Genomic DNA, 9,697 nt, shown 5'->3' with positions numbered 1-9,697 from the left:
TGACCTTAAAAGAAAATTAAGCCCAGGATTCACCCTGCTTTTCCCCTCTGGGGTATAAGATGAGTATAAACCCACAGTATAACAGTCTATTGCTTTATTGAGGGGGAGGAGTGCAGGGAGGGGTACACTATGGTAAGGAAAAAAATCAATTAAAGGACTACAAATGCAGGGAGAAATAATGTGAAAATAGTAATACACAAAATGAATAACTGCGATCACTTTCTTAAAATTACTTGATTTATAGAGGAAAAACTTTAATTGCTATTGCAAAAAACATCCATATGAAGTAGAAATTGGTTTCAATAACATTAGTAGAGAATATGTTCTAGAAAGTAGCAGTAACTGGATGTAAAATTCTGGCAGCAATTTAATAGAACAGTCCCAGATGGTTAGTCTGAGGCCAACACCTAACGAGGACGAAAGCTTTGTCTGTGGGGAATTTTGGACATACCTGGAGAAATATTACTCCATGCATAAGCCAAATTGAATTGTTTTCACAAGTGTTATAAGGTTTCATAAAAAGGGTTTTTTCTACATGCACTTCAGTTTCACAGAATATCTAAACACAGGAGAGAACATCCATGCAAGATATCTAACTCCTTGATATAATAATGCATACAATTCAAAATGATTACACTGTCCTCACATGAAGGGCTTTCTGCAGCTACAAGGTGACAGTTATGGAAAGCATGGACCCCAAGATCAACATCTAGAAAGCAGCCACCACTTCTTCTATGTGCATTCTCTTTTTGCATTTTTTCTTCATTTTTTCTTAAACAACTCTACTGTTGTTACTGGTTCGTAGCAAAACCAGTAAAAACAAAATCATAATCACTGAACATAGCACTCTGGCAATCAAGACCTTTAAAACCTTCAATCTTCTGGAGCAAACAAGCACTGTGGGACATTTACAACTCTGAATTACAAACAGTGGTCACAAACTTTCCTGGCTTAAAGATTCCCACGACTTTTCTGATGGGGTCATTATAAGAGTTCAGACTGAAGTTTATTTCAAAGCTACCACAAGAAGATTCTGGTTCTGGAGTGACGTGAATAGTCAATAAGTTCCCTCTGATTTCTTTCCATTCATTGAATACCCACAGGGATTGGACAGTGCGACATCAACGACAGAACCTGGCATCATGATGGTCACAAATTCCACTAACACGAGGGACATCCTTTGCAGTAACACCATCTTTCATGTAGAATTGGTCCATAACGTCTGGGTCAAGCTCACTCATCAGTATTTACAGGGTTTGACCTGGCTAACTAATTACCCGACTCTCTGGGAAATCCAGACTATACATGAACGAACAGTCAGAATTCATACGGCCCAGACAATATGCTGCTACATTTGGGAAAACTGCATTAAGAAACTAGTTATTCCTGAAAATGCCAGTGTGTACCCTTAGAGAGAACGCTTCATGAAATCCTTAGGAGAATAAGAGATTTTAATGGAGTCAAACCCAGCAAGCTTCAACAGGGAAACCAATGCTTTCAGCAGAGGTGGTACCACGTCTTCAAAATGAAACGTCTCTTGGAGATAAACCTGCTACTCTGAGTCCATAAGCTCCCTGCTTGGCAGTTTTTGTCACACTTAAATTGAACATAAAACATCCTTCAATGTAAGTCCCACTGAGATCTCGGGATGATGCGAAGAGTCCCGGATCCTTGGTTTGCAATGGCTTGCTGCTGGGAGAACCAAACCTCCAGCAGCTTCTTGGTCCCGTAGAAACAATGTGCCGCTTCCATCACGTGAGACTAGCAAACAACCAACAACCACAGAAATCAGCTAAATTAAATCTCTTCTCCTATTGCTACCTCTGCCACCAATTATTCCAGCTACATTACTAAAGTTCAGGCTCGGAGGACGAAGTCAAGACGGCGGCGTAGGCAGACTCTGAACTCACCTCCTCCCGCGAACACAGCCAAGTTACAACTACTCGTGGAAAAATTACCCCTGAGACAGCACTGAAAACTGGATAAGAGGAACTCTTGCAACAAAGGACAATCCTAATTGAGGTAGAAGAGGCAGAAACTCCCTTCTGGAGAGGCAAAACACCTCCTACACAAGCCGCAGCACCTCACAGCCGCCGGGGGGGGGGGGGCAGCCCACAGGTCCGCAGCCCTCCCTGGAGGAGCGGGCCCCGAGCCGGGGAGCGCCCCCGCTGTGGGCATTTTGTGGACCCAGCACAATCGAGGCGAGTGGCAGAATATCTGACTTTGCCTGCTACTAAAACATTGGGGAGCACCCCCAGAAAAGCTGGTTCACAAAGAAACTAAAACCGGCTCTTAAAGGGCCTGTGCGCAAACTCACCCGTTTCAGGAAGCATCCTAAAATCACCAGAAAGAAAGGTGCACAGTGCTTTGGTGAAAAGAGACTCACCTAATAGGCCCTGAGTGCATCTCGGTGAGGGGTGAGACCTCTCCAGGGACTGGGACATTGGCGGCGCCCATTGTTGTGGCCTGGTGTGGGCTTGCTGACACAGACGCCATTGGAGTTCTCCCTGAGGCCTGCTAGCCCAGGGTCTGCCCCACCCGCTAGAGCACCGATTTAATCCAGCTCAGCCAGGGCAGGCAGCCCACCCTAGAGACTGGCCCCACCCAACAACAAGCCCTCAGGCAACTTGTGGGCCTGCATAGATTGGTGACTGGATTCTCTGCAGCCTGGCAACTGAGCCAACTTCAGCGGGGCAGGGCGTGCACAAGGAGCGGGTGGAGATTGTGGGCGGTGGTGGAGTGTGTGGGGCTCCCGCCGTGGAGAGACTGGGTCCACTTGGGGAGGTCGGGGCACGCACATGGGGCAGGACTGTGTTGACTGTGGGTGTGGACCTGTGGGCGGCAGGGCTTGTCAGCTGCAGAAGACTTGTGCTTCTCAAAGACCCACACAGGGGGTTTACCCCACCTTCCAAAGCCTGAAACAATTGGGTGCTCCCGTGCCTGAGGCCAGCCCCACCCAGCTGCATCCTTAGAGAGCTGACAAGAGACCTAAAGCCTGGAGGCTTATAGCAATTGTAAGGCCCTGAGCCTAACAACCTGCCATGCTGGGGGCCTACTCACTTAAAAGAAATACTGCAACACAAATGTGGTATTAGAACTTACAGCCAACTGTGCTGGGGCTCCCCACACCTGATAAAGAGACTGAAGGGCCCACAACAACTACAAACAGCTGAGCATTACAACAGCTGACCAGGACCATAACTCAGCCTCCCTGGGTGCCTACAGGGAGAGCAAACAGGCCACAACAGAAGGACACACGTAGCCCACATAGGGGTCACCCCTGGAACATTGAGAACTGAGGGAAGCACACTGGAAGCCTCCTAAGGCATCACTTACATAAGGTCACTTATCCAAGAGCAGGAGACGTAGCTGACCTACCTAATACGTAGACACAAGCACAGGGAAAGTGGCAGAATGAGGAGGCAAAGGAATACATTGCAAGTAAGAGAACAGGACAAAACCCCAGAAAAGGAACTAAGTGAAGCAGAAATGAGCGACCTACCCGACAGAGAGTTCAAACAAAGAATGTTAAGGATGCTCACTGATCTGGGGAGAAGAATAGATGAACTCAGTGAGAATGTCAACAAAGAAATGGAAGATATAAAAAGAACCAATCAGAAATGAAGAATACAATACTGGAAATGAAATATTCACTAGAGGGACTCAAAAGCAGAGTAGAGGATACAGAAAAACGGATCTGCGAGCTGGACAAAAGACTATAAGAAATTACCCAAGCTGAACAAGTAAAAGAGAAAAGAATTAAAAAGAGTGAGGACAGTGTAAGGGACCTCTGGGACAACATCAAGTGCACTAACATCCGTGTTATAGGTGTTCCGGAAGGAGAAGAGCGAGACAAAGGGGTAGAGAATCTATTTCAAGAAATAATAGATGAAAACTTCCCTAACCTAATGAAGAAAACAGACATCCAGGCACAGGAATCACAGAGAGCCCCAAACAAGATAAACCCAAAGAGGCCCACACCAAGACACATCATAATCAAAATGTCCAGAATTAAAGATAAAGAGAGAATCCTAAAAGCCGCACGAGAAAGTCAAGTTACACACAAAGGAAACCCCTGAAGGCTATCAGCTGACTTCTCAGCAGAAACCTTACAGGCTAGAAGAGAATGGCACGATATATTTAAAGTGCTAAAAGGAAAAAACTTATAGCCAAGAATACTCTACCCAGCAAGGTTATCATTCAAAATGGAAGGAGAGATCAAAAATTTCCCAGACAGGGAATCTATCCAACGAACCTGAAATCAACAATCCAAAGAGGCTTATGCACCCCTATGTTCATTGCAGCATTATTCACCATAGCCAAGAAGTGGAAGCCACCTAAGTGTCCCTCGACCGACGATTGGATTAGGAAAATGTGGTATATATATACAATGGAATACTACTCAGCCATAAAAAAAGACAAAATCGTCCCATTTGCAACAACATGGATGGGCCTGGAGCGTATTATGTTAAGTGAAATAAGCCAGAAAGAGAAAGACAAACACTGTATGATCTCACTCATATGTGGAATATAAACCAACACATGGACAGAGAAAACTGGACTGTGGTTACCAGGGGCAATGGGGGTGTGGGGGTGGGCACAAGGGGTGAAGGGAGTCATATATATGGTGATGGACAAACAAAAATGTACAACCCAAAAATTTCACAATGTTAGAAACTATTAAAACATCAATAAAAAAATGCAAAAAAAAAAAAAAAAATTTCCCAGACAAGCAAAAATTAAAGGAGTTTGTCACCAAGAAACCAGTGCTACAAGAAATGTTAAAGGGACTGATTTAAGGGGAAAAGAGAAGACCACAAATAGGAAAAATTATCTATTTCCATGATAAGAGGGTAATGGATACAAATGCACAAAAAAGTGGTTAGATATGATATCAAAAACATAAAAGGAGGGAGGAGGGGAGTTAAATAGTAGAACTTTCAGACAGAGGTCAAACTAAAGAGACCATCAATTCTGTATAGAAGAAGAAAGGAATAGAGAAGGACTACTAAAACACTGAGGAAAAAAAAAAGTTAAAATACGGCAGTAAGCACATACTTATCAATAGCTACTTTAAACGTCAATGGACTAAATGCTCCAATTAAAAGGCATAGGGTGGCTGATTGGATGAAAAAACAAGACCCATATATATGCTGCATACAAGAGACACACTTCAGACCTAAAGACACTCACAAACTGAAAGTGAAGGGATGGAAAAAGATATTCCACGCAAATGGCAATGAAAAGAAAGTTGGGGTAGCAGTACTCATATCAGACAAAATAGACTTTAAAACAAAAATTGTAAAAAGAGACAAAGAAGGGCATTACATAATGATCAAGGGAACAATCCAACAAGAGGATATAACACTTGTAAATATCTATGCACCCAATGTACGGGCACTTAAATATATAAAGCAATTATTAACAGACATAAAAACAGAAATAGACAGTAACACAATAATAGTAGGGGACTTTAACACTCCACTTACACCAACAGATAGATCATCCACACAGAAGATCAATAAGGAAACATTGTCGTTAAAAGACACACTAGAACAGATGGACCTAGTAGATATATACAGAGCATTCCATCCAAAAACCAAAGAATACATGTTCTTTTCAAATGCACGTGGAACATTCTCCAGGATTGATCACATATTAGGCCACAAAACAAGTCTCCATAAATTTAAGAAGATTGAAATAATACCAAGCATCTTTTCTGACCACAATGGTATGAAACTAGAAATCAACTATAGGAAGAAAATCAGAAAAGCCACGAATACACGGAGATTAAACAAAATGCTACTGAACAACGACTGGGTCAATGAAGAAATCAAAGAAGAAATCAAAAAATACCTGGAGACAAAGGAAAATGAAAATACGACATGCCAGAATTTATGGGATACAGCAAAAGCGGTTCTAAGAGGGAAGTTTATAGCAATACAGGCCTATCTCAACAAACAAGAAAAATCTCAAATAAACAATCTAACAATGCACCTAAAGGAACTGGAAAAAGAAGAACAAACAAAGCCAAAATCAGTAGAAGAAGGGAAATAATAAAAATCAGAGCAGAAATAAATGAAATAGAGACCAAAAAAAAACAATAGAAAAAATTAATAAAACCAAGAGCTGGTTCTTTGAAAAGATAAACAAAATTGACAAACCTTTAGCTAGACTCACCAAGAAAAAAAGAGAGAAGGCACAAATAAGTAAAATCAGAAATGAAAGAGGAGAAATTACAACAGACACCTCAGAAATACAAAAGATTATAAGAGAATACTATGAAAAGCTATATGCCAACCAATTCAACAATCTGGAAGAAATGGATAAATTCTTAGAATCATACAACCTTCCAAAACTGGATCAAGAAGAAGTAGAGAATTTGAATAGACCAATCACCAGTAAGGAGATCGAAACAGTAATCAAAAACCTCCCCAAAAATAAAACCCCAGGACCAGATGGCTTCCCTGGTGAATTTTACCAAACATTCAAAGAAGACTTAATACCCATCCTTCTCAAACTCTTTCAAAAAATTTAGGAGGGGGGGAAGCTCCCTAACTCATTCTACGAAGCTGACATTACCCTGATACCAAAACCAGGCAAGGACAACACAAAAAAAGAAAATTACAGACCAATATCACTGATGAACATCGATGCAAAAATCCTCAACAAAATACTAGCAAATTGCATACAACAATATGTTAAAACGATTATACACCATGATCAAGTGGGATTTATTCCAGGTATGCAGGGATGGTTCAACATTTGCAAATCAATCAACGTAATACATCACATTAATAAAATGAAGAATAAAAATCACAGGATCATCTCAATAGATGCAGAGAAAGCATTTGACAAGATACAGCATCCATTTATGATAAAAACTCTGAATAAAATGGGTATAGAAGGAAAGTACCTCAACATAATAAAGGCCATATATGAGAAACCCACAGCTAATATCATCCTCAATGGTGAAAAACTGAAACCTATCCCTCTAGGAACAGAAACCAGACAAGGATGCCCACTGTCACCACTCCTATTTAACCTAGTACTGGAAGTCCTAGCCAGAGCAATCAGGCAAGAGAAAGAAATAAAAGGGATCCAAATTGGAAAGGAAGAAGTCAAACTGTCACTATTTGCAGATGACATGATTTTATATATAGAAAACCCTAAAGAATCCACCAGAAAAGTTTTAGAAGTAATAAACGAATATGGTAAAGTTGCAGGATACAAAATCAACATACAAAAATCTGTTGCATTTCTATACACCAACAACGAAGTAGCAGAAAGAGAAATTAAGAATACCATCCCATTTACAATTGCAACAAAAAGAATAAAATACCTAGGAATAAACTTAACCAAAGAGGTGAAAGAGCTGTACACCGAAAACTATAAAACATTGCTGAAAGAAATTGAAGAAGACACAAAGAAATGGAAAGATATTCCATTTCTCTTGGATTGGAAGAATTAACATAGTTAAGATGTCCATACTTCCTAAAGCAATCTATAGATTCAATGCAATCCCTATCAAAGTTCCAACAACATTTTTCACAGAAATAGAACAAAGAATCCTAAAATTTATTTGGAACAACAGAAGACCTCGAATAAGTAAAGGAATCCTGAGAAAAAAGAACAAAGCTGGAGGTATGACACTCCCTGATTTCAAAATATACTACAAAGCTATAGTAACCAAAACAGCTCGGTTCTGGCACAAAAACAGACACACAGATCAATGGAGTAGAATCGAAAGCCCAGAAATAAACTCACACATCTATGGACAGCTAATCTTTGACAAAGGAGCCAAGAACATACAATGGAGAAAAGAAAGTCTCTTCAACAAATGGTGTTGGGAAAACTGGATAGCCACATGCAAAAAAATGAAAGTAGACCCTTACCTTACACCATACACAAAAATTAACTCCAAATGGATTAAAGACTTGAATGTAAGACCTGAAACTGTGAAACTTCTAGAAGAAAACTTAGGCAGTACGCTCTTCGACATCAGTCTTAGCAACATCTTTTCAAGCATCATGTCTGACCGGGCAAGAGAAACAATAGAAAAAATAAACAAATGGGACTACATAAAACTAAAAATCTTCTGCACAGCAAAGGAAACCATCAACAAGACGAAAAGACAACCTAACAATTGGGAGAAGATATTTGCAAACCATACATCTGATAAGAGCTTAATCTCCAAAATATATAAAGAACTCATGCATCTCAACAACAAAAAAACTAACAACCCAATTAAAAAATGGGCAAAAGACCTGAACAGACATTTCTCCAAAGAAGATATACAGATGGCCAACAGACACATGAAAAGATGTTGAACATCATTAACTATCTGGGAAATGCAAATCAAAACTACAATGAGATATCACCTCACGCCCGTCAGAATGGCTATAATTAACAAGACAGGAAACAACATATGTTGGAAAGGATGTGGAGAGAAGGGAACTCTCATACACTGCTGGTGGGAGTGCAAACTGGTGCAGCCACTATGGAAAACGGTATGGAGATTCCTCAAAAAATCAAGGATAGAACTACCATATGATCCAGCTATTCCACTGCTGGGTATTTATCCAAAGAACTTGAAAACACCAATGCGTAAAGATACATGCACCCCTGTGTTCATTGCAGCGTTATTCACAATAGCCAAGTCTTGGAAGCAACCTAAGCGCCCATCAAGGGACGAATGGATAAAGAAGATGTGGTGTATATACACAATGGAATACTACTCAGCCATAAGAAACGATGAAATCCAGCCATTTGTGACAACATGGATGGACATTGAGGGTATTATGCAAAGTGAAATAAGTCAGAGGGAGAAGGTCAAATACCGTATGATTTCCTTCATTAAGTAGTAGATAATAACAATAATAAACAAGCACATAGAGACAGAGATTGGATTGGTGGTTACCAGAGGGGAAGGGGGGAGGGAGGAGGGTGAAAGGGATAATTTGGCACATGTGTGTGGTGATGGGTTGTAATTAGTATTTGGGTGGTGAACATGATGTAATCTATGCAGAAATAGAAGTATAATGATGTACACCTGAAATTTATACAATGTTATAAGCCAATGTTACTGCAATAAACAAAAAAATTTTTTTAAAAATTCAGGCTCTTTTTTTGCTATAATTTTATATTAAATTAAAAAAAAGAATTAATAAAATTTTCCCAGCCTTTTTTTTTTTTTTTTGATGGGGAGGGGATGAAAGTTGAATGTGAGTCTTGGAAATATAAGCATATATGGTTGGGTATCTTATACCCCCCTGTCTCCCATTAGAGAGAGTAGAGACAGCAGCTAGCCAGTGTCACCAGCTGGACGTAAGCCAGGGCTCCTAATATGAAGTGACCCAGCCAAGGTCACACAAATCATTTGGACTGGGTCTTCTCATTTCCAGTTCAGCCCTTCTTCTTCACCACCAGGGCATAAGGCAGCCCCATTCCTAAATGTAACATCCTTTCAAACACCAACTGCACACAGCTGACACAGCCTGGACAACCTTGCTGTACCAGTGTTCACACTTACCCATGCAGAGTGGGATGGAAAGCAGCAGGGTACCTGCTCCCTGCTGATTATGACGTTGGACACAGCACAGGTGGAGCCCAAGTCCCACCCCTGAGGAGGAGGCACCCATTCTGACCTCACAGATATCTGCATTTTCTGGTACTTTCCACCCCACATCCATCAGTG

The 9,697-nt window shown here is 40.8% G+C and overlaps 1 pseudogene; it reads right to left on the bottom strand.

The window, feature by feature from the left end:
- Nucleotides 1–215: 215 nt before the first annotated feature.
- LOC131406984 (S-adenosylmethionine decarboxylase proenzyme-like) lies at nucleotides 216–2,092 on the bottom strand (annotated as a pseudogene).
- Nucleotides 2,093–9,697: the final 7,605 nt, after the last annotated feature.

The sequence above is a fragment of the Diceros bicornis genome, chromosome 6 (genome assembly GCF_020826845.1).
Source record: "Diceros bicornis minor isolate mBicDic1 chromosome 6, mDicBic1.mat.cur, whole genome shotgun sequence".
In the NCBI taxonomy this organism is placed as follows: Eukaryota; Metazoa; Chordata; class Mammalia; order Perissodactyla; family Rhinocerotidae; genus Diceros; species Diceros bicornis.
Note: the sequence above shows the minus strand (reverse complement) of the source record. Positions and strands in the feature narration are given on the sequence as shown.